This window comes from Ranitomeya variabilis, chromosome 2 (assembly GCF_051348905.1).
Source record: "Ranitomeya variabilis isolate aRanVar5 chromosome 2, aRanVar5.hap1, whole genome shotgun sequence".
NCBI classification, from domain to species: domain Eukaryota; kingdom Metazoa; phylum Chordata; class Amphibia; order Anura; family Dendrobatidae; genus Ranitomeya; species Ranitomeya variabilis.
In genome coordinates, this window is record NC_135233.1 from 1,116,454,169 (window position 1) to 1,116,479,681 (window position 25,513).

The window sequence follows — 25,513 nt, forward strand, 5'->3', positions numbered from 1 at the left end:
CTGCTGAGCGGAGAGGAAACTGCTCCATATATCTATTATTATCTGCTGAGTGGAGAGGTAACTGCTCCATATATCTATTATTACCTGCTGAGCGGAGAGGAAACTGCTCCATATATCTATTATTATCTGCTGAGTGGAGAGGAAACTGCTCCATATATCTATTATTATCTGCTGAGCGGAGAGGAAACTGCTCCATATATCTATTATTACCTGCTGAGCGGAGAGGAAACTGCTCCATATATCTATTATTATCTGCTGAGCGGAGAGGTAACTGCTCCATATATCTATTATTATCTGCTGAGCGGAGAGGTAACTGCTCCATATATCTATTATTATCTGCTGAGCGGAGAGGTAAACTCTTCTATATTTCTATTATTACCTGCTGAGTGGAGAGGTAAACTCTTCTATATTTCTATTATTATCTGCTGAGTGGAGAGGTAAACTCTTCTATATTTCTATTATCTGCTGAGTGGAGAGGAAACTGCTCCATATATCTATTATTACCTGCTGAGTGGAGAGGTAAACTCTTCTATATTTCTATTATTATCTGCTGAGCGGAGAGGAAACTGCTCCATATATCTATTATTACCTGCTGAGTGGAGAGGTAAACTCTTCTATATTTCTATTATTATCTGCTGAGTGGAGAGGTAAACTCTTCTATATTTCTATTATCTGCTGAGTGGAGAGGTAAACTCTTCTATATATCTATTATCTGCTGAGTGGAGAGGTAAACTCTTCTATATTTCTATCATTATCTGCTGAGTGGAGAGGTAAACTCTTCTATATATCTATTATCTGCTGAGTGGAGAGGTAAACTCTTCTATATTTCTATTATTATCTGCTGAGTGGAGAGGTAAACTCTTCTATATTTCTATCATTATCTGCTGAGTGGAGAGGTAAACTCTTCTATATTTCTATCATTATCTGCTGAGTGGAGAGGTAAACTCTTCTATATATCTATTATCTGCTGAGTGGAGAGGTAAACTCTTCTATATTTCTATTATTATCTGCTGAGTGGAGAGGTAAACTCTTCTATATTTCTATCATTATCTGCTGAGCGGAGAGGTAAACTCTTCTATATTTCTATTATTATCTGCTGAGTGGAGAGGTAAACTCTTCTATATATCTATTATTATCTGCTGAGTGGAGAGGTAAACTCTTCTATATTTCTATTATTATCTGCTGAGTGGAGAGGTAAACTCTTCTATATATCTATTATTATCTGCTGAGCGGAGAGGAAACTGCTCCATATATCTATTATTATCTGCTGAGCGGAGAGGTAAACTCTTCTATATTTCTATTATTATCTGCTGAGTGGAGAGGAAACTGCTCCATATATCTATTATTATCTGCTGAGCGGAGAGGTAAACTCTTCTATATTTCTATTATTATCTGCTGAGCGGAGAGGAAACTGCTCCATATATCTATTATTATCTGCTGAGCGGAGAGGAAACTGCTCCATATATCTATTATTACCTGCTGAGTGGAGAGGAAACTGCTCCATATATCTATTATTATCTGCTGAGTGGAGAGGAAACTGCTCCATATATCTATTATTATCTGCTGAGTGGAGAGGTAACTGCTCCATATATCTATTATTATCTGCTGAGTGGAGAGGAAACTGCTCCATATATCTATTATTATCTGCTGAGCGGAGAGGTAAACTCTTCTATATTTCTATTATTATCTGCTGAGCGGAGAGGAAACTGCTCCATATATCTATTATTATCTGCTGAGCGGAGAGGAAACTGCTCCATATATCTATTATTACCTGCTGAGTGGAGAGGAAACTGCTCCATATATCTATTATTATCTGCTGAGTGGAGAGGTAAACTCTTCTATATTTCTATTATTATCTGCTGAGTGGAGAGGTAAACTCTTCTATATATCTATTATTATCTGCTGAGTGGAGAGGTAAACTCTTCTATATTTCTATTATTATCTGCTGAGTGGAGAGGAAACTGCTCCATATATCTATTATTATCTGCTGAGTGGAGAGGTAAACTCTTCTATATTTCTATTATTATCTGATGAGTGGAGAGGAAACTGCTCCATATATCTATTATTATCTGCTGAGTGGAGAGGTAAACTCTTCTATATTTCTATTATTATCTGCTGAGTGGAGAGGTAAACTCTTCTATATTTCTATTATTATCTGCTGAGCGGAGAGGTAAACTCTTCTATATTTCTATTATTATCTGCTGAGCGGAGAGGTAAACTCTTCTATATTTCTATCATTATCTGCTGAGTGGAGAGGTAAACTCTTCTATATATCTATTATCTGCTGAGTGGAGAGGTAAACTCTTCTATATTTCTATTATCTGCTGAGTGGAGAGGTAAACTCTTCTATATTTCTATTATCTGCTGAGTGGAGAGGTAAACTCTTCTATATATCTATTATTATCTGCTGAGTGGAGAGGTAAACTCTTCTTTATTTCTATTATTATCTGCTGAGCGGAGAGGTAAACTCTTCTATATTTCTATTATTATCTGCTGAGTGGACAGGTAAACTCTTCTATATTTCTATTATCTGCTGAGTGGAGAGGTAAACTCTTCTATATTTCTATCATTATCTGCTGAGCGGAGAGGTAAACTCTTCTATATTTCTATTATTATCTGCTGAGTGGAGAGGTAAACTCTTCTATATATCTATTATCTGCTGAGTGGAGAGGTAAACTCTTCTATATTTCTATTATCTGCTGAGTGGAGAGGTAAACTCTTCTATATATCTATTATTATCTGCTGAGTGGAGAGGTAAACTCTTCTATATTTCTATTATTATCTGCTGAGTGGAGAGGTAAACTCTTCTATATTTCTATCATTATCTGCTGAGTGGAGAGGTAAACTCTTCTATATTTCTATTATCTGCTGAGTGGAGAGGTAAACTCTTCTATATTTCTATTATCTGCTGAGCGGAGAGGTAAACTCTTCTATATTTCTATTATCTGCTGAGTGGAGAGGTAAACTCTTCTATATTTCTATTATCTGCTGAGTGGAGAGGTAAACTCTTCTATATTTCTATTATTATCTGCTGAGTGGAGAGGTAAACTCTTCTATATTTCTATTATCTGCTGAGTGGAGAGGTAAACTCTTCTATATTTCTATCATTATCTGCTGAGTGGAGAGGTAAACTCTTCTATATTTCTATCATTATCTGCTGAGTGGAGAGGTAAACTCTTCTATATTTCTATTATCTGCTGAGTGGAGAGGTAAACTCTTCTATATTTCTATTATCTGCTGAGCGGAGAGGTAAACTCTTCTATATTTCTATTATCTGCTGAGTGGAGAGGTAAACTCTTCTATATTTCTATTATCTGCTGAGTGGAGAGGTAAACTCTTCTATATTTCTATTATTATCTGCTGAGTGGAGAGGTAAACTCTTCTATATTTCTATTATCTGCTGAGTGGAGAGGTAAACTCTTCTATATTTCTATCATTATCTGCTGAGTGGAGAGGTAAACTCTTCTATATATCTATTATCTGCTGAGTGGAGAGGTAAACTCTTCTATATTTCTATCATTATCTGCTGAGTGGAGAGGTAAACTCTTCTATATATCTATTATCTGCTGAGTGGAGAGGTAAACTCTTCTATATATCTATTATTATCTGCTGAGTGGAGAGGTAAACTCTTCTATATTTCTATCATTATCTGCTGAGTGGAGAGGTAAACTCTTCTATATTTCTATTATTATCTGCTGAGTGGAGAGGTAAACTCTTCTATATTTCTATTATCTGCTGAGTGGAGAGGTAAACTCTTCTATATTTCTATCATTATCTGCTGAGCGGAGAGGTAAACTCTTCTATATTTCTATTATTATCTGCTGAGTGGAGAGGTAAACTCTTCTATATATCTATTATCTGCTGAGTGGAGAGGTAAACTCTTCTATATTTCTATTATCTGCTGAGTGGAGAGGTAAACTCTTCTATATATCTATTATTATCTGCTGAGTGGAGAGGTAAACTCTTCTATATTTCTATTATTATCTGCTGAGTGGAGAGGTAAACTCTTCTATATTTCTATCATTATCTGCTGAGTGGAGAGGTAAACTCTTCTATATTTCTATTATCTGCTGAGTGGAGAGGTAAACTCTTCTATATTTCTATTATCTGCTGAGCGGAGAGGTAAACTCTTCTATATTTCTATTATTATCTGCTGAGTGGAGAGGTAAACTCTTCTATATTTCTATTATTATCTGCTGAGTGGAGAGGTAAACTCTTCTATATTTCTATTATTATCTGCTGAGTGGAGAGGTAAACTCTTCTATATTTCTATCATTATCTGCTGAGTGGAGAGGTAAACTCTTCTATATTTCTATTATTATCTGCTGAGTGGAGAGGTAAACTCTTCTATATTTCTATTATCTGCTGAGTGGAGAGGTAAACTCTTCTATATTTCTATTATCTGCTGAGTGGAGAGGTAAACTCTTCTATATATCTATTATTATCTGCTGAGTGGAGAGGTAAACTCTTCTTTATTTCTATTATTATCTGCTGAGCGGAGAGGTAAACTCTTCTATATTTCTATTATTATCTGCTGAGTGGACAGGTAAACTCTTCTATATTTCTATTATCTGCTGAGTGGAGAGGTAAACTCTTCTATATTTCTATCATTATCTGCTGAGCGGAGAGGTAAACTCTTCTATATTTCTATTATTATCTGCTGAGTGGAGAGGTAAACTCTTCTATATATCTATTATCTGCTGAGTGGAGAGGTAAACTCTTCTATATTTCTATTATCTGCTGAGTGGAGAGGTAAACTCTTCTATATATCTATTATTATCTGCTGAGTGGAGAGGTAAACTCTTCTATATTTCTATTATTATCTGCTGAGTGGAGAGGTAAACTCTTCTATATTTCTATCATTATCTGCTGAGTGGAGAGGTAAACTCTTCTATATTTCTATTATCTGCTGAGTGGAGAGGTAAACTCTTCTATATATCTATTATTATCTGCTGAGTGGAGAGGTAAACTCTTCTATATTTCTATTATTATCTGCTGAGTGGAGAGGTAAACTCTTCTATATGTCTATTATCTGCTGAGTGGAGAGGTAAACTCTTCTATATTTCTATTATTATCTGCTGAGTGGAGAGGTAAACTCTTCTATATTTCTATTATCTGCTGAGCGGAGAGGTAAACTCTTCTATATTTCTATTATCTGCTGAGTGGAGAGGTAAACTCTTCTATATTTCTATTATCTGCTGAGTGGAGAGGTAAACTCTTCTATATTTCTATTATCTGCTGAGTGGAGAGGTAAACTCTTCTATATTTCTATTATTATCTGCTGAGTGGAGAGGTAAACTCTTCTATATTTCTATTATCTGCTGAGTGGAGAGGTAAACTCTTCTATATTTCTATCATTATCTGCTGAGTGGAGAGGTAAACTCTTCTATATATCTATTATCTGCTGAGTGGAGAGGTAAACTCTTCTATATTTCTATTATCTGCTGAGTGGAGAGGTAAACTCTTCTATATTTCTATTTTCTGCTGAGTGGAGAGGTAAACTCTTCTATATTTCTATTATCTGCTGAGTGGAGAGGTAAACTCTTCTATATTTCTATTATTATCTGCTGAGTGGAGAGGTAAACTCTTCTATATTTCTATTATCTGCTGAGTGGAAAGGTAAACTCTTCTATATTTCTATCATTATCTGCTGAGCGGAGAGGTAAACTCTTCTATATTTCTATTATTATCTGCTGAGTGGAGAGGTAAACTCTTCTATATATCTATTATCTGCTGAGTGGAGAGGTAAACTCTTCTATATTTCTATTATCTGCTGAGTGGAGAGGTAAACTCTTCTATATATCTATTATTATCTGCTGAGTGGAGAGGTAAACTCTTCTATATTTCTATTATTATCTGCTGAGTGGAGAGGTAAACTCTTCTATATTTCTATCATTATCTGCTGAGTGGAGAGGTAAACTCTTCTATATTTCTATTATCTGCTGAGTGGAGAGGTAAACTCTTCTATATTTCTATTATCTGCTGAGCGGAGAGGTAAACTCTTCTATATTTCTATTATCTGCTGAGTGGAGAGGTAAACTCTTCTTTATTTCTATTATTATCTGCTGAGCGGAGAGGTAAACTCTTCTATATTTCTATTATTATCTGCTGAGTGGACAGGTAAACTCTTCTATATTTCTATTATCTGCTGAGTGGAGAGGTAAACTCTTCTATATTTCTATCATTATCTGCTGAGCGGAGAGGTAAACTCTTCTATATTTCTATTATTATCTGCTGAGTGGAGAGGTAAACTCTTCTATATATCTATTATCTGCTGAGTGGAGAGGTAAACTCTTCTATATTTCTATTATCTGCTGAGTGGAGAGGTAAACTCTTCTATATATCTATTATTATCTGCTGAGTGGAGAGGTAAACTCTTCTATATTTCTATTATTATCTGCTGAGTGGAGAGGTAAACTCTTCTATATTTCTATTATTATCTGCTGAGTGGAGAGGTAAACTCTTCTATATTTCTATCATTATCTGCTGAGTGGAGAGGTAAACTCTTCTATATTTCTATTATCTGCTGAGTGGAGAGGTAAACTCTTCTATATTTCTATTATCTGCTGAGCGGAGAGGTAAACTCTTCTATATTTCTATTATCTGCTGAGTGGAGAGGTAAACTCTTCTATATTTCTATTATCTGCTGAGTGGAGAGGTAAACTCTTCTATATTTCTATTATTATCTGCTGAGTGGAGAGGTAAACTCTTCTATATTTCTATTATCTGCTGAGTGGAGAGGTAAACTCTTCTATATTTCTATCATTATCTGCTGAGTGGAGAGGTAAACTCTTCTATATTTCTATCATTATCTGCTGAGTGGAGAGGTAAACTCTTCTATATTTCTATTATCTGCTGAGTGGAGAGGTAAACTCTTCTATATTTCTATTATCTGCTGAGCGGAGAGGTAAACTCTTCTATATTTCTATTATCTGCTGAGTGGAGAGGTAAACTCTTCTATATTTCTATTATCTGCTGAGTGGAGAGGTAAACTCTTCTATATTTCTATTATTATCTGCTGAGTGGAGAGGTAAACTCTTCTATATTTCTATTATCTGCTGAGTGGAGAGGTAAACTCTTCTATATTTCTATCATTATCTGCTGAGTGGAGAGGTAAACTCTTCTATATATCTATTATCTGCTGAGTGGAGAGGTAAACTCTTCTATATTTCTATCATTATCTGCTGAGTGGAGAGGTAAACTCTTCTATATATCTATTATCTGCTGAGTGGAGAGGTAAACTCTTCTATATTTCTATCATTATCTGCTGAGTGGAGAGGTAAACTCTTCTATATTTCTATTATTATCTGCTGAGTGGAGAGGTAAACTCTTCTATATTTCTATTATCTGCTGAGTGGAGAGGTAAACTCTTCTATATTTCTATCATTATCTGCTGAGCGGAGAGGTAAACTCTTCTATATTTCTATTATTATCTGCTGAGTGGAGAGGTAAACTCTTCTATATATCTATTATCTGCTGAGTGGAGAGGTAAACTCTTCTATATTTCTATTATCTGCTGAGTGGAGAGGTAAACTCTTCTATATATCTATTATTATCTGCTGAGTGGAGAGGTAAACTCTTCTATATTTCTATTATTATCTGCTGAGTGGAGAGGTAAACTCTTCTATATTTCTATCATTATCTGCTGAGTGGAGAGGTAAACTCTTCTATATTTCTATTATCTGCTGAGTGGAGAGGTAAACTCTTCTATATTTCTATTATCTGCTGAGCGGAGAGGTAAACTCTTCTATATTTCTATTATTATCTGCTGAGTGGAGAGGTAAACTCTTCTATATTTCTATTATTATCTGCTGAGTGGAGAGGTAAACTCTTCTATATTTCTATTATTATCTGCTGAGTGGAGAGGTAAACTCTTCTATATTTCTATCATTATCTGCTGAGTGGAGAGGTAAACTCTTCTATATTTCTATTATTATCTGCTGAGTGGAGAGGTAAACTCTTCTATATTTCTATTATCTGCTGAGTGGAGAGGTAAACTCTTCTATATTTCTATTATCTGCTGAGTGGAGAGGTAAACTCTTCTATATATCTATTATTATCTGCTGAGTGGAGAGGTAAACTCTTCTTTATTTCTATTATTATCTGCTGAGCGGAGAGGTAAACTCTTCTATATTTCTATTATTATCTGCTGAGTGGACAGGTAAACTCTTCTATATTTCTATTATCTGCTGAGTGGAGAGGTAAACTCTTCTATATTTCTATCATTATCTGCTGAGCGGAGAGGTAAACTCTTCTATATTTCTATTATTATCTGCTGAGTGGAGAGGTAAACTCTTCTATATATCTATTATCTGCTGAGTGGAGAGGTAAACTCTTCTATATTTCTATTATCTGCTGAGTGGAGAGGTAAACTCTTCTATATATCTATTATTATCTGCTGAGTGGAGAGGTAAACTCTTCTATATTTCTATTATTATCTGCTGAGTGGAGAGGTAAACTCTTCTATATTTCTATCATTATCTGCTGAGTGGAGAGGTAAACTCTTCTATATTTCTATTATCTGCTGAGTGGAGAGGTAAACTCTTCTATATATCTATTATTATCTGCTGAGTGGAGAGGTAAACTCTTCTATATTTCTATTATTATCTGCTGAGTGGAGAGGTAAACTCTTCTATATGTCTATTATCTGCTGAGTGGAGAGGTAAACTCTTCTATATTTCTATTATTATCTGCTGAGTGGAGAGGTAAACTCTTCTATATTTCTATTATCTGCTGAGCGGAGAGGTAAACTCTTCTATATTTCTATTATCTGCTGAGTGGAGAGGTAAACTCTTCTATATTTCTATTATCTGCTGAGTGGAGAGGTAAACTCTTCTATATTTCTATTATCTGCTGAGTGGAGAGGTAAACTCTTCTATATTTCTATTATTATCTGCTGAGTGGAGAGGTAAACTCTTCTATATTTCTATTATCTGCTGAGTGGAGAGGTAAACTCTTCTATATTTCTATCATTATCTGCTGAGTGGAGAGGTAAACTCTTCTATATATCTATTATCTGCTGAGTGGAGAGGTAAACTCTTCTATATTTCTATTATCTGCTGAGTGGAGAGGTAAACTCTTCTATATTTCTATTATCTGCTGAGTGGAGAGGTAAACTCTTCTATATTTCTATTATCTGCTGAGTGGAGAGGTAAACTCTTCTATATTTCTATTATTATCTGCTGAGTGGAGAGGTAAACTCTTCTATATTTCTATTATCTGCTGAGTGGAAAGGTAAACTCTTCTATATTTCTATCATTATCTGCTGAGCGGAGAGGTAAACTCTTCTATATTTCTATTATTATCTGCTGAGTGGAGAGGTAAACTCTTCTATATATCTATTATCTGCTGAGTGGAGAGGTAAACTCTTCTATATTTCTATTATCTGCTGAGTGGAGAGGTAAACTCTTCTATATATCTATTATTATCTGCTGAGTGGAGAGGTAAACTCTTCTATATTTCTATTATTATCTGCTGAGTGGAGAGGTAAACTCTTCTATATTTCTATCATTATCTGCTGAGTGGAGAGGTAAACTCTTCTATATTTCTATTATCTGCTGAGTGGAGAGGTAAACTCTTCTATATTTCTATTATCTGCTGAGCGGAGAGGTAAACTCTTCTATATTTCTATTATCTGCTGAGTGGAGAGGTAAACTCTTCTATATTTCTATTATCTGCTGAGTGGAGAGGTAAACTCTTCTATATTTCTATTATTATCTGCTGAGTGGAGAGGTAAACTCTTCTATATTTCTATTATCTGCTGAGCGGAGAGGTAAACTCTTCTATATTTCTATTATCTGCTGAGTGGAGAGGTAAACTCTTCTATATTTCTATTATCTGCTGAGTGGAGAGGTAAACTCTTCTATATTTCTATTATCTGCTGAGTGGAGAGGTAAACTCTTCTATATTTCTATTATCTGCTGAGTGGAGAGGTAAACTCTTCTATATTTCTATTATCTGCTGAGTGGAGAGGTAAACTCTTCTATATATCTATTATTATGTGCTGAGTGGAGAGGTAAACTCTTCTATATTTCTATTATTATCTGCTGAGTGGAGAGGTAAACTCTTCTATATTTCTATTATTATGTGCTGAGTGGAGAGGTAAACTCTTCTATATTTCTATTATTATCTGCTGAGTGGAGAGGTAAACTCTTCTATATTTCTATTATTATCTGCTGAGTGGAGAGGTAAACTCTTCTATATTTCTATCATTATCTGCTAAGTGGAGAGGTAAACTCTTCTATATTTCTATTATCTGCTGAGCGGAGAGGTAAACTCTTCTATATTTCTATTATCTGCTGAGTGGAGAGGTAAACTCTTCTATATTACTATTATTATCTGCTGAGTGGAGAGGTAAACTCTTCTATATTTCTATTATCTGCTGAGCGGAGAGGTAAACTCTTCTATATTTCTATTATCTGCTGAGGGGAGAGGTAAACTCTTCTATATTTCTATTATTATCTGCTGAGTGGAGAGGTAAACTCTTCTATATTTCTATTATCTGCTGAGTGGAGAGGTAAACTCTTCTATATTTCTATTATTATTTGCTGAGTGGAGAGGTAAACTCTTCTATATTTCTATTATCTGCTGAGCGGAGAGGTAAACTCTTCTATATTTCTATTATTATCTGCTGAGTGGAGAGGTAAACTCTTCTATATTTCTATTATCTGCTGAGTGGAGAGGTAAACTCTTCTATATTTCTATCATTATCTGCTGAGTGGAGAGGTAAACTCTTCTATATTTCTATTATCTGCTGAGCGGAGAGGTAAACTCTTCTATATTTCTATTATCTGCTGAGTGGAGAGGTAAACTCTTCTATATTTCTATTATCTGCTGAGGGGAGAGGTAAACTCTTCTATATTTCTATTATTATCTGCTGAGTGGAGAGGTAAACTCTTCTATATTTCTATTATTATCTGCTGAGTGGAGAGGTAAACTCTTCTATATTTCTATTATCTGCTGAGTGGAGAGGTAAACTCTTCTATATATCTATTATTATGTGCTGAGTGGAGAGATAAACTCTTCTATATTTCTATTATTATCTGCTGAGTGGAGAGGTAAACTCTTCTATATTTCTATTATTATCTGCTGAGTGGAGAGGTAAACTCTTCTATATTTCTATTATTATCTGCTGAGTGGAGAGGTAAACTCTTCTATATTTCTATCATTATCTGCTGAGTGGAGAGGTAAACTCTTCTATATTTCTATTATCTGCTGAGCGGAGAGGTAAACTCTTCTATATTTCTATTATCTGCTGAGTGGAGAGGTAAACTCTTCTATATTTCTATTATCTGCTGAGTGGAGAGGTAAACTCTTCTATATTTCTATTATCTGCTGAGCGGAGAGGTAAACTCTTCTATATTTCTATTATTATCTGCTGAGTGGAGAGGTAAACTCTTCTATATTTCTATTATTATCTGCTGAGTGGAGAGGTAAACTCTTCTATATTTCTATTATCTGCTGAGCGGAGAGGTAAACTCTTCTATATTTCTATTATTATCTGCTGAGTGGAGAGGTAAACTCTTCTATATTTCTATTATCTGCTGAGTGGAGAGGTAAACTCTTCTATATTTCTATTATTATCTGCTGAGTGGAGAGGTAAACTCTTCTATATTTCTATTATCTGCTGAGGGGAGAGGTAAACTCTTCTATATTTCTATTATTATCTGCTGAGTAGAGAGGTAAACTCTTCTATATATCTATTATCTGCTGAGTGGAGAGGTAAACTCTTTTATATTTCTATTATCTGCTGAGGGGAGAGGTAAACTCTTCTATATTTCTATTATCTGCTGAGCGGAGAGGTAAACTCTTCTATATTTCTATTATCTGCTGAGTGGAGAGGTAAACTCTTCTATATTTCTATTATTATCTGCTGAGTGGAGAGGTAAACTCTTCTATATTTCTATTATCTGCTGAGGGGAGAGGTAAACTCTTCTATATTTCTATTATCTGCTGAGCGGAGAGGTAAACTCTTCTATATTTCTATTATCTGCTGAGTGGAGAGGTAAACTCTTCTATATTTCTATTATCTGCTGAGGGGAGAGGTAAACTCTTCTATATTTCTATTATTATCTGCTGAGTGGAGAGGTAAACTCTTCTATATTTCTATTATCTGCTGAGTGGAGAGGTAAACTCTTCTATATTTCTATTATTATCTGCTGAGTGGAGAGGTAAACTCTTCTATATTTCTATTATTATCTGCTGAGTGGAGAGGTAAACTCTTCTATATTTCTATTATCTGCTGAGTGGAGAGGTAAACTCTTCTATATTTCTATCATTATCTGCTGAGTGGAGAGGTAAACTCTTCTATATTTCTATTGTCTGCTGAACGGAGAGGTAAACTCTTCTATATATCTATTATCTGCTGAGTGGAGAGGTAAACTCTTCTATATTTCTATTATCTGCTGAGCGGAGAGGTAAACTCTTCTATATTTCTATTATCTGCTGAGTGGAGAGGTAAACTCTTCTATATTTCTATTATCTGCTGAGCGGAGAGGTAAACTCTTCTATATTTCTATTATCTGCTGAGTGGAGAGGTAAACTCTTCTATATTTCTATTATCTGCTGAGTGGAGAGGTAAACTCTTCTATATTTCTATTATTATCTGCTGAGTGGAGAGGTAAACTCTTCTATATATCTATTATCTGCTGAGTGGAGAGGTAAACTCTTCTATATTTCTATCATTATCTGCTGAGTGGAGAGGTAAACTCTTCTATATTTCTATCATTATCTGCTGAGTGGCGAGGTAAACTCTTCTATATTTCTATTATCTGCTGAGTGGAGAGGTAAACTCTTCTATATTTCTATTATTATCTGCTGAGTGGAGAGGTAAACTCTTCTATATTTCTATTATCTGCTGAGTGAAGAGGTAAACTCTTCTATATTTCTATTATCTGCTGAGTGGAGAGGTAAACTCTTCTATATTTCTACTATTATCTGCTGAGTGGAGAGGTAAACTCTTCTATATTTCTATTATCTGCTGAGTGAAGAGGTAAACTCTTCTATATTTCTATTATCTGCTGAGTGGAGAGGTAAACTCTTCTATATTTCTACTATTATCTGCTGAGTGGAGAGGTAAACTCTTCTATATTTCTATTATTATCTGCTGAGTGGAGAGGTAAACTCTTCTATATATCTATTATTATCTGCTGAGCGGAGAGGTAAACTCTTCTATATTTCTATTATTATCTGCTGAGTGGAGAGGTAAACTCTTCTATATTTCTATCATTATCTGCTGAGTGGAGAGGTAAACTCTTCTATATTTCTATTATTATCTGCTGAGTGGAGAGGAAACTGCTCCATATATCTATTATTATCTGCTGAGTGGAGAGGTAAACTCTTCTATATATCTATTATTATCTGCTGATAGGAGAGGTAAACTCTTCTATATTTCTATTATCTGCTGAGTGGAGAGGTAAACTCTTCTATATTTCTATTATTATCTGCTGAGCGGAGAGGTAAACTCTTCTATATTTCTATTATTATCTGCTGAGTGGAGAGGTAAACTCTTCTATATTTCTATCATTATCTGCTGAGTGGGGAGGTAAACTCTTCTATATTTCTATTATTATCTGCTGAGTGGAGAGGAAACTGCTCCATATATCTATTATTATCTGCTGAGTGGAGAGGTAAACTCTTCTATATATCTATTATTATCTGCTGATAGGAGAGGTAAACTCTTCTATATTTCTATTATCTGCTGAGTGGAGAGGTAAACTCTTCTATATTTCTATTATTATCTGCTGAGTGGAGAGGTAAACTGTTCTATATTTCTATCATTATCTGCTGAGTGGAGAGGTAAACTCTTCTATATTTCTATTATCTGCTGAGCGGAGAGGTAAACTCTTCTATATATCTATTATCTGCTGAGTGGAGAGGTAAACTCTTCTATATATCTATTATCTGCTGAGCGGAGAGGTAAACTCTTCTATATATCTATTATTATCTGCTGAGTGGAGAGGTAAACTCTTCTATATATCTATTATTATCTGCTGAGCGGAGAGGTAAACTCTTCTATATTACTATTATTATCTGCTGAGCGGAGAGGTAAACTCTTCTATATTTCTATTATTATCTGCTGAGTGGAGAGGTAAACTCTTCTATATTTCTATTATTATCTGCTGAGTGGAGAGGTAAACTCTTCTATATTTCTATTATCTGCTGAGCGGAGAGGTAAACTCTTCTATATTTCTATTATCTGCTGAGTGGAGAGGTAAACTTTTCTATATTTCTATTATCTGCTGAGTGGAGAGGTAAACTCTTCTATATATCTATTATTATCTGCTGAGTGGAGAGGTAAACTCTTCTATATATCTATTATCTGCTGAGCGGAGAGGTAAACTCTTCTATATTTCTATCATTATCTGCTGAGTGGAGAGGTAAACTCTTCTATATATCTATTATTATGTGCTGAGTGGAGAGGTAAACTCTTCTATATTTCTATTATTATCTGCTGAGTGGGGAGGTAAACTCTTCTATATTTCTATTATTATCTGCTGAGTGGAGAGGTAAACTCTTCTATATTTCTATCATTATCTGCTGAGTGGAGAGGTAAACTCTTCTATATTTCTATCATTATCTGCTGAGCGGAGAGGTAAACTCTTCTATATTTCTATTATCTGCTGAGTGGAGAGGTAAACTCTTCTATATTTCTATTATCTGCTGAGGGGAGAGGTAAACTCTTCTATATTTCTATTATTATCTGCTGAGTGGAGAGGTAAACTCTTCTATATTTCTATTATTATCTGCTGAGTGGAGAGGTAAACTCTTCTATATTTCTATTATCTGCTGAGGGGAGAGGTAAACTCTTCTATATTTCTATTATTATCTGCTGAGTAGAGAGGTAAACTCTTCTATATATCTATTATCTGCTGAGTGGAGAGGTAAACTCTTTTATATTTCTATTATCTGCTGAGGGGAGAGGTAAACTCTTCTATATTTCTATTATCTGCTGAGCGGAGAGGTAAACTCTTCTATATTTCTATTATCTGCTGAGTGGAGAGGTAAACTCTTCTATATTTCTATTATTATCTGCTGAGTGGAGAGGTAAACTCTTCTATATTTCTATTATCTGCTGAGGGGAGAGGTAAACTCTTCTATATTTCTATTATCTGCTGAGCGGAGAGGTAAACTCTTCTATATTTCTATTATCTGCTGAGTGGAGAGGTAAACTCTTCTATATTTCTATTATCTGCTGAGTGGAGAGGTAAACTCTTCTATATTTCTATTATCTGCTGAGTGGAGAGGTAAACTCTTCTATATTTCTATTATTATCTGCTGAGTGGAGAGGTAAACTCTTCTATATTTCTATTATTATCTGCTGAGTGGAGAGGTAAACTCTTCTATATTTCTATTATCTGCTGAGTGGAGAGGTAAACTCTTCTATATTTCTATCATTATCTGCTGAGTGGAGAGGTAAACTCTTCTATATTTCTATTATCTGCTGAGTGGAGAGGTAAACTCTTCTATGTTTCTATTATCTGCTGAGTGGAGAGGTAAACTCTTCTATATTTCTATTATTATCTGCTGAGTGGAGAGGTAAACTCTTCTATATTTCTATTATTATCTGCTGAGTGGAGAGGTAAACTCTTCTATATTTCTATTATCTGCTGAGCGGAGAGGTAAACTCTTCTATATTTCTATTATTATCTGCTGAGTGGAGAGGTAAACTCTTCTATATTTCTATTATTATCTGCTGAGAGGAGAGGTAAACTCTTCTATATTTCTATTATTATCTGCTGAGTGGAGAGGTAAACTCTTCTATATATCTATTATCTGCTGAGTGGAGAGGTAAACTCTTCTATATTTCTATCATTATCTGCTGAGTGGCGAGGTAAACTCTTCTATATTTCTATTATCTGCTGAGTGGAGAGGTAAACTCTTCTATATTTCTATTATTATCTGCTGAGTGGAGAGGTAAACTCTTCTATATTTCTATTATCTGCTGAGTGAAGAGGTAAACTCTTCTATATTTCTATTATCTGCTGAGTGGAGAGGTAAACTCTTCTATATTTCTACTATTATCTGCTGAGTGGAGAGGTAAACTCTTCTATATTTCTATTATTATCTGCTGAGTGGAGAGGTAAACTCTTCTATATATCTATTATTATCTGCTGAGCGGAGAGGTAAACTCTTCTATATTTCTATTATTATCTGCTGAGTGGAGAGGTAAACTCTTCTATATTTCTATTATTATCTGCTGAGTAGAGAGGTAAACTCTTCTATATTTCTATTATCTGCTGAGTGAAGAGGTAAACTCTTCTATATTTCTATTATCTGCTGAGTGGAGAGGTAAACTCTTCTATATTTCTACTATTATCTGCTGAGTGGAGAGGTAAACTCTTCTATATTTCTATTATTATCTGCTGAGTGGAGAGGTAAACTCTTCTATATTTCTATTATTATCTGCTGAGTGGAGAGGTAAACTCTTCTATATTTCTATCATTATCTGCTGAGTGGAGAGGTAAACTCTTCTATATTTCTATTATTATCTGCTGAGTGGAGAGGAAACTGCTCCATATATCTATTATTATCTGCTGAGTGGAGAGGTAAACTCTTCTATATATCTATTATTATCTGCTGATAGGAGAGGTAAACTCTTCTATATTTCTATTATCTGCTGAGTGGAGAGGTAAACTCTTCTATATTTCTATTATTATCTGCTGAGTGGAGAGGTAAACTGTTCTATATTTCTATCATTATCTGCTGAGTGGAGAGGTAAACTCTTCTATATTTCTATTATCTGCTGAGCGGAGAGGTAAACTCTTCTATATATCTATTATCTGCTGAGTGGAGAGGTAAACTCTTCTATATTTCTATTATTATCTGCTGAGGGGAGAGGTAAACTCTTCTATATTTCTATTATTATCTGCTGAGTGGAGAGGTAAACTCTTCTATATTTCTATTATCTGCTGAGTGGAGAGGTAAACTCTTCTATATTTCTATTATTATCTGCTGAGTGGAGAGGTAAACTCTTCTATATTTCTATTATTATCTGCTGAGTGGAGAGGTAAACTGTTCTATATTTCTATTATTATCTGCTGAGTGGAGAGGTAAACTCTTATATATTTCTATTATCTGCTGAGTGGAGAGGTAAACTCTTCTATATTTCTATTATTATCTGCTGAGTGGAGAGGTAAACTCTTCTATATTTCTATCATTATCTGTTGAGTGGAGAGGTAAACTCTTCTATATTTCTATTGTCTGCTGAGCGGAGAGGTAAACTCTTCTATATATCTATTATCTGCTGAGTGGAGAGGTAAACTCTTCTATATTTCTATTATTATCTGCTGAGTGGAGAGGTAAACTCTTCTATATTTCTATTATCTGCTGAGTGGAGAGGTAAACTCTTCTATATTTCTATCATTATCTGCTGAGTGGAGAGGTAAACTCTTCTATATTTCTATTGTCTGCTGAGCGGAGAGGTAAACTCTTCTATATATCTATTATCTGCTGAGTGGAGAGGTAAACTCTTCTATATTTCTATCATTATCTGCTGAGTGGAGAGGTAAACTCTTCTATATTTCTATTATTATCTCCTGAGTGGAGAGGTAAACTCTTCTATATTTCTATTATCTGCTGAGTGGAGAGGTAAACTCTTCTATATTTCTATTATTATCTGCTGAGTGGAGAGGTAAACTCTTCTATATTTCTATTATCTGCTGAGTGGAGAGGTAAACTCTTCTATATTTCTATCATTATCTGCTGAGTGGAGAGGTAAACTCTTCTATATTTCTATTATTATCTGCTGAGTGGAGAAGTAAACTCTTCTATATTTCTATTATTATCTGCTGAGTGGAGAGGTAAACTCTTCTATATTTCTATTATCTGCTGAGTGGAGAGGTAAACTCTTCTATATTTCTATTATCTGCTGAGTGGAGAGGTAAACTCTTCTATATTTCTATTATCTGCTGAGTGGAGAGGTAAACTCTTCTATATTTCTATTATCTGCTGAGTGGAGAGGTAAGCTCTTCTATATTTCTACCATTATCTGCTGAGTGGAGAGGTAAACTCTTCTATATTTCTATTATTATCTGCTGAGTGGAGAGGTAAACTCTTCTATATATCTATTATCTGCTGAGTGGAGAGGTAAACTCTTCTATATTTCTATTGTCTGCTGAGCGGAGAGGTAAACTCTTCTATATTTCTATTATCTGCTGAGTGGAGAGGTAAACTCTTCTATGTTTCTATTATCTGCTGAGTGGAGAGGTAAACTCTTCTATATTTCTATTATTATCTGCTGAGTGGAGAGGTAAACTCTTCTATATTTCTATTATTATCTGCTGAGTGGAGAGGTAAACTCTTCTATATTTCTATTATCTGCTGAGCGGAGAGGTAAACTCTTCTATATTTCTATTATTATCTGCTGAGTGGAGAGGTAAACTCTTCTATATTTCTATTATTATCTGCTGAGAGGAGAGGTAAACTCTTCTATATTTCTATTATTATCTGCTGAGTGGAGAGGTAAACTCTTCTATATATCTATTATCTGCTGAGTGGAGAGGTAAACTCTTCTATATTTCTATCATTATCTGCTGAGTGGCGAGGTAAACTCTTCTATATTTCTATTATCTGCTGAGTGGAGAGGTAAACTCTTCTATATTTCTATTATTATCTGCTGAGTGGAGAGGTAAACTCTTCTATATTTCTATTATCTGCTGAGTGAAGAGGTAAACTCTTCTATATTTCTATTATCTGCTGAGTGGAGAGGTAAACTCTTCTATATTTCTACTATTATCTGCTGAGTGGAGAGGTAAACTCTTCTATATTTCTATTATTATCTGCTGAGTGGAGAGGTAAACTCTTCTATATATCTATTATTATCTGCTGAGCGGAGAGGTAAACTCTTCTATATTTCTATTATTATCTGCTGAGTGGAGAGGTAAACTCTTCTATATTTCTATTATTATCTGCTGAGTAGAGAGGTAAACTCTTCTATATTTCTATTATCTGCTGAGTGAAGAGGTAAACTCTTCTATATTTCTATTATCTGCTGAGTGGAGAGGTAAACTCTTCTATATTTCTACTATTATCTGCTGAGTGGAGAGGTAAACTCTTCTATATTTCTATTATTATCTGCTGAGTGGAGAGGTAAACTCTTCTATATTTCTATTATTATCTGCTGAGTGGAGAGGTAAACTCTTCTATATTTCTATCATTATCTGCTGAGTGGAGAGGTAAACTCTTCTATATTTCTATTATTATCTGCTGAGTGGAGAGGAAACTGCTCCATATATCTATTATTATCTGCTGAGTGGAGAGGTAAACTCTTCTATATATCTATTATTATCTGCTGATAGGAGAGGTAAACTCTTCTATATTTCTATTATCTGCTGAGTGGAGAGGTAAACTCTTCTATATTTCTATTATTATCTGCTGAGTGGAGAGGTAAACTGTTCTATATTTCTATCATTATCTGCTGAGTGGAGAGGTAAACTCTTCTATATTTCTATTATCTGCTGAGCGGAGAGGTAAACTCTTCTATATATCTATTATCTGCTGAGTGGAGAGGTAAACTCTTCTATATTTCTATTATTATCTGCTGAGGGGAGAGGTAAACTCTTCTATATTTCTATTATTATCTGCTGAGTGGAGAGGTAAACTCTTCTATATTTCTATTATCTGCTGAGTGGAGAGGTAAACTCTTCTATATTTCTATTATTATCTGCTGAGTGGAGAGGTAAACTCTTCTATATTTCTATTATTATCTGCTGAGTGGAGAGGTAAACTCTTCTATATTTCTATTATTATCTGCTGAGTGGAGAGGTAAACTCTTATATATTTCTATTATCTGCTGAGTGGAGAGGTAAACTCTTCTATATTTCTATTATTATCTGCTGAGTGGAGAGGTAAACTCTTCTATATTTCTATCATTATCTGTTGAGTGGAGAGGTAAACTCTTCTATATTTCTATTGTCTGCTGAGCGGAGAGGTAAACTCTTCTATATTTCTATCATTATCTGCTGAGTGGAGAGGTAAACTCTTCTATATTTCTATTATTATCTCCTGAGTGGAGAGGTAAACTCTTCTATATTTCTATTATCTGCTGAGTGGAGAGGTAAACTCTTCTATATTTCTATTATTATCTGCTGAGTGGAGAGGTAAACTCTTCTATATTTCTATTATCTGCTGAGTGGAGAGGTAAACTCTTCTATATTTCTATCATTATCTGCTGAGTGGAGAGGTAAACTCTTCTATATTTCTATTATTATCTGCTGAGTGGAGAGGTAAACTCTTCTATATTTCTATTATCTGCTGAGTGGAGAGGTAAACTCTTCTATATTTCTATTATCTGCTGAGTGGAGAGGTAAACTCTTCTATATTTCTATTATCTGCTGAGTGGAGAGGTAAACTCTTCTATATTTCTATCATTATCTGCTGAGTGGAGAGGTAAACTCTTCTATATTTCTATCATTATCTGCTGAGTGGAGAGGTAAACTCTTCTATATTTCTATTATCTGCTGAGTGGAGAGGTAAACTCTTCTATATTTCTATTATCTGCTGAGTGGAGAGGTAAACTCTTCTATATTTCTATTATCTGCTGAGTGGAGAGGTAAACTCTTCTATATTTCTATTATCTGCTGAGTGGAGAGGTAAACTCTTCTATATTTCTATTATCTGCTGAGTGGAGAGGTAAGCTCTTCTATATTTCTACCATTATCTGCTGAGTGGAGAGATAAACTCTTCTATATTTCTATTATTATCTGCTGAGTGGAGAGGTAAACTCTTCTATATTTCTATCATTATCTGCTGAGTGGAGAGGTAAACTCTTCTATATTTCTATTATCTGCTGAGTGGAGAGGTAAACTCTTCTATATTTCTATTATCTGCTGAGTGGAGAGGTAAACTCTTCTATATTTCTATTATCTGCTGAGTGGAGAGGTAAACTCTTCTATATTTCTATTATCTGCTGAGTGGAGAGGTAAACTCTTCTATATTTCTATTATCTGCTGAGTGGAGAGGTAAGCTCTTCTATATTTCTACCATTATCTGCTGAGTGGAGAGATAAACTCTTCTATATTTCTATTATTATCTGCTGAGTGGAGAGGTAAACTCTTCTATATATCTATTATCTGCTGAGTGGAGAGGTAAACTCTTCTATATTTCTATTGTCTGCTGAGCGGAGAGGTAAACTCTTCTATATTTCTATCATTATCTGCTGAGTAGAGAGGTAAACTCTTCTATATTTCTATTATCTGCTGAGTGAAGAGGTAAACTCTTCTATATTTCTATTATCTGCTGAGTGGAGAGGTAAACTCTTCTATATTTCTACTATTATCTGCTGAGTGGAGAGGTAAACTCTTCTATATTTCTATTATTATCTGCTGAGTGGAGAGGTAAACTCTTCTATATATCTATTATTATCTGCTGAGCGGAGAGGTAAACTCTTCTATATTTCTATTATTATCTGCTGAGTGGAGAGGTAAACTCTTCTATATTTCTATCATTATCTGCTGAGTGGAGAGGTAAACTCTTCTATATTTCTATTATCTGCTGAGTGGAGAGGTAAACTCTTCTATATTTCTATTATCTGCTGAGTGGAGAGGTAAACTCTTCTATATTTCTATTATCTGCTGAGTGGAGAGGTAAACTCTTCTATATTTCTATTATCTGCTGAGTGGAGAGGTAAACTCTTCTATATTTCTATTATCTGCTGAGTGGAGAGGTAAGCTCTTCTATATTTCTACCATTATCTGCTGAGTGGAGAGATAAACTCTTCTATATTTCTATTATTATCTGCTGAGTGGAGAGGTAAACTCTTCTATATATCTATTATCTGCTGAGTGGAGAGGTAAACTCTTCTATATTTCTATTGTCTGCTGAGCGGAGAGGTAAACTCTTCTATATTTCTATCATTATCTGCTGAGTAGAGAGGTAAACTCTTCTATATTTCTATTATCTGCTGAGTGAAGAGGTAAACTCTTCTATATTTCTATTATCTGCTGAGTGGAGAGGTAAACTCTTCTATATTTCTACTATTATCTGCTGAGTGGAGAGGTAAACTCTTCTATATTTCTATTATTATCTGCTGAGTGGAGAGGTAAACTCTTCTATATATCTATTATTATCTGCTGAGCGGAGAGGTAAACTCTTCTATATTTCTATTATTATCTGCTGAGTGGAGAGGTAAACTCTTCTATATTTCTATCATTATCTGCTGAGTGGAGAGGTAAACTCTTCTATATTTCTATTATTATCTGCTGAGTGGAGAGGAAACTGCTCCATATATCTATTATTATCTGCTGAGTGGAGAGGTAAACTCTTCTATATATCTATTATTATCTGCTGATAGGAGAGGTAAACTCTTCTATATTTCTATTATCTGCTGAGTGGAGAGGTAAACTCTTCTATATTTCTATTATTATCTGCTGAGTGGAGAGGTAAACTGTTCTATATTTCTATCATTATCTGCTGAGTGGAGAGGTAAACTCTTCTATATTTCTATTATCTGCTGAGCGGAGAGGTAAACTCTTCTATATATCTATTATCTGCTGAGTGGAGAGGTAAACTCTTCTATATATCTATTATCTGCTGAGCGGAGAGGTAAACTCTTCTATATATCTATTATTATCTGCTGAGTGGAGAGGTAAACTCTTCTATATATCTATTATTATCTGCTGAGCGGAGAGGTAAACTCTTCTATATTACTATTATTATCTGCTGAGCGGAGAGGTAAACTCTTCTATATTTCTATTATTATCTGCTGAGTGGAGAGGTAAACTCTTCTATATTTCTATTATTATCTGCTGAGTGGAGAGGTAAACTCCTCTATATTTCTATTATCTGCTGAGCGGAGAGGTAAACTCTTCTATATTTCTATTATCTGCTGAGTGGAGAGGTAAACTTTTCTATATTTCTATTATCTGCTGAGTGGAGAGGTAAACTCTTCTATATATCTATTATTATCTGCTGAGTGGAGAGGTAAACTCTTCTATATATCTATTATCTGCTGAGCGGAGAGGTAAACTCTTCTATATTTCTATCATTATCTGCTGAGTGGAGAGGTAAACTCTTCTATATATCTATTATTATGTGCTGAGTGGAGAGGTAAACTCTTCTATATTTCTATTATTATCTGCTGAGTGGAGAGGTAAACTCTTCTATATTTCTATTATTATCTGCTGAGTGGAGAGGTAAACTCTTCTATATTTCTATCATTATCTGCTGAGTGGAGAGGTAAACTCTTCTATATTTCTATCATTATCTGCTGAGCGGAGAGGTAAACTCTTCTATATTTCTATTATCTGCTGAGTGGAGAGGTAAACTCTTCTATATTTCTATTATCTGCTGAGGGGAGAGGTAAACTCTTCTATATTTCTATTATTATCTGCTGAGTGGAGAGGTAAACTCTTCTATATTTCTATTATTATCTGCTGAGTGGAGAGGTAAACTCTTCTATATTTCTATTATCTGCTGAGGGGAGAGGTAAACTCTTCTATATTTCTATTATTATCTGCTGAGTGGAGAGGTAAACTCTTCTATATATCTATCATTATCTGCTGAGTGGAGAGGTAAACTCTTCTATATTTCTATTATTATCTGCTGAGTAGAGAGGTAAACTCTTCTATATATCTATTATCTGCTGAGTGGAGAGGTAAACTCTTTTATATTTCTATTATCTGCTGAGGGGAGAGGTAAACTCTTCTATATTTCTATTATCTGCTGAGGGGAGAGGTAAACTCTTTTATATTTCTATTATCTGCTGAGTGGAGAGGTAAACTCTTCTATATTTCTATTATCTGCTGAGGGGAGAGGTAAACTCTTCTATATTTCTATTATTATCTGCTGAGTGGAGAGGTAAACTCTTCTATATTTCTATTATCTGCTGAGGGGAGAGGTAAACTCTTCTATATTTCTATTATTATCTGCTGAGTGGAGAGGTAAACTCTTCTATATTTCTATTATTATCTGCTGAGTGGAGAGGTAAACTCTTCTATATTTCTATTATCTGCTGAGGGGAGAGGTAAACTCTTCTATATTTCTATTATTATCTGCTGAGTAGAGAGGTAAACTCTTCTATATATCTATTATCTGCTGAGTGGAGAGGTAAACTCTTCTATATTTCTATTATCTGCTGAGCGGAGAGGTAAACTCTTCTATATTTCTATTATCTGCTGAGTGGAGAGGTAAACTCTTCTATATTTCTATTATTATCTGCTGAGTGGAGAGGTAAACTCTTCTATATTTCTATTATCTGCTGAGGGGAGAGGTAAACTCTTCTATATTTCTATTATCTGCTGAGCGGAGAGGTAAACTCTTCTATATTTCTATTATCTGCTGAGTGGAGAGGTAAACTCTTCTATATTTCTATTATCTGCTGAGTGGAGAGGTAAACTCTTCTATATTTCTATTATCTGCTGAGTGGAGAGGTAAACTCTTCTATATTTCTATTATTATCTGCTGAGTGGAGAGGTAAACTCTTCTATATTTCTATTATTATCTGCTGAGTGGAGAGGTAAACTCTTCTATATTTCTATTATCTGCTGAGTGGAGAGGTAAACTCTTCTATATTTCTATCATTATCTGCTGAGTGGAGAGGTAAACTCTTCTATATTTCTATTATCTGCTGAGTGGAGAGGTAAACTCTTCTATGTTTCTATTATCTGCTGAGTGGAGAGGTAAACTCTTCTATATTTCTATTATTATCTGCTGAGTGGAGAGGTAAACTCTTCTATATTTCTATTATTATCTGCTGAGTGGAGAGGTAAACTCTTCTATATTTCTATTATCTGCTGAGCGGAGAGGTAAACTCTTCTATATTTCTATTATTATCTGCTGAGTGGAGAGGTAAACTCTTCTATATTTCTATTATTATCTGCTGAGAGGAGAGGTAAACTCTTCTATATTTCTATTATTATCTGCTGAGTGGAGAGGTAAACTCTTCTATATATCTATTATCTGCTGAGTGGAGAGGTAAACTCTTCTATATTTCTATCATTATCTGCTGAGTGGCGAGGTAAACTCTTCTATATTTCTATTATCTGCTGAGTGGAGAGGTAAACTCTTCTATATTTCTATTATTATCTGCTGAGTGGAGAGGTAAACTCTTCTATATTTCTATTATCTGCTGAGTGAAGAGGTAAACTCTTCTATATTTCTATTATCTGCTGAGTGGAGAGGTAAACTCTTCTATATTTCTACTATTATCTGCTGAGTGGAGAGGTAAACTCTTCTATATTTCTATTATTATCTGCTGAGTGGAGAGGTAAACTCTTCTATATATCTATTATTATCTGCTGAGCGGAGAGGTAAACTCTTCTATATTTCTATTATTATCTGCTGAGTGGAGAGGTAAACTCTTCTATATTTCTATTATTATCTGCTGAGTAGAGAGGTAAACTCTTCTATATTTCTATTATCTGCTGAGTGAAGAGGTAAACTCTTCTATATTTCTATTATCTGCTGAGTGGAGAGGTAAACTCTTCTATATTTCTACTATTATCTGCTGAGTGGAGAGGTAAACTCTTCTATATTTCTATTATTATCTGCTGAGTGGAGAGGTAAACTCTTCTAT

The 25,513-nt window shown here is 34.6% G+C and overlaps 2 protein-coding genes across 2 annotated transcripts in view; one reads left to right on the forward strand and one right to left on the reverse strand.

The window, feature by feature from the left end:
- LOC143808882 (uncharacterized) overlaps positions 1 to 25,513 on the reverse strand; it is a 459,352-nt gene that overhangs the window by 115,605 nt on the left and 318,234 nt on the right. The window lies entirely within an intron of this gene.
- LOC143808894 (uncharacterized) overlaps positions 1 to 25,513 on the forward strand; it is a 158,073-nt gene that overhangs the window by 230 nt on the left and 132,330 nt on the right. The window lies entirely within an intron of this gene.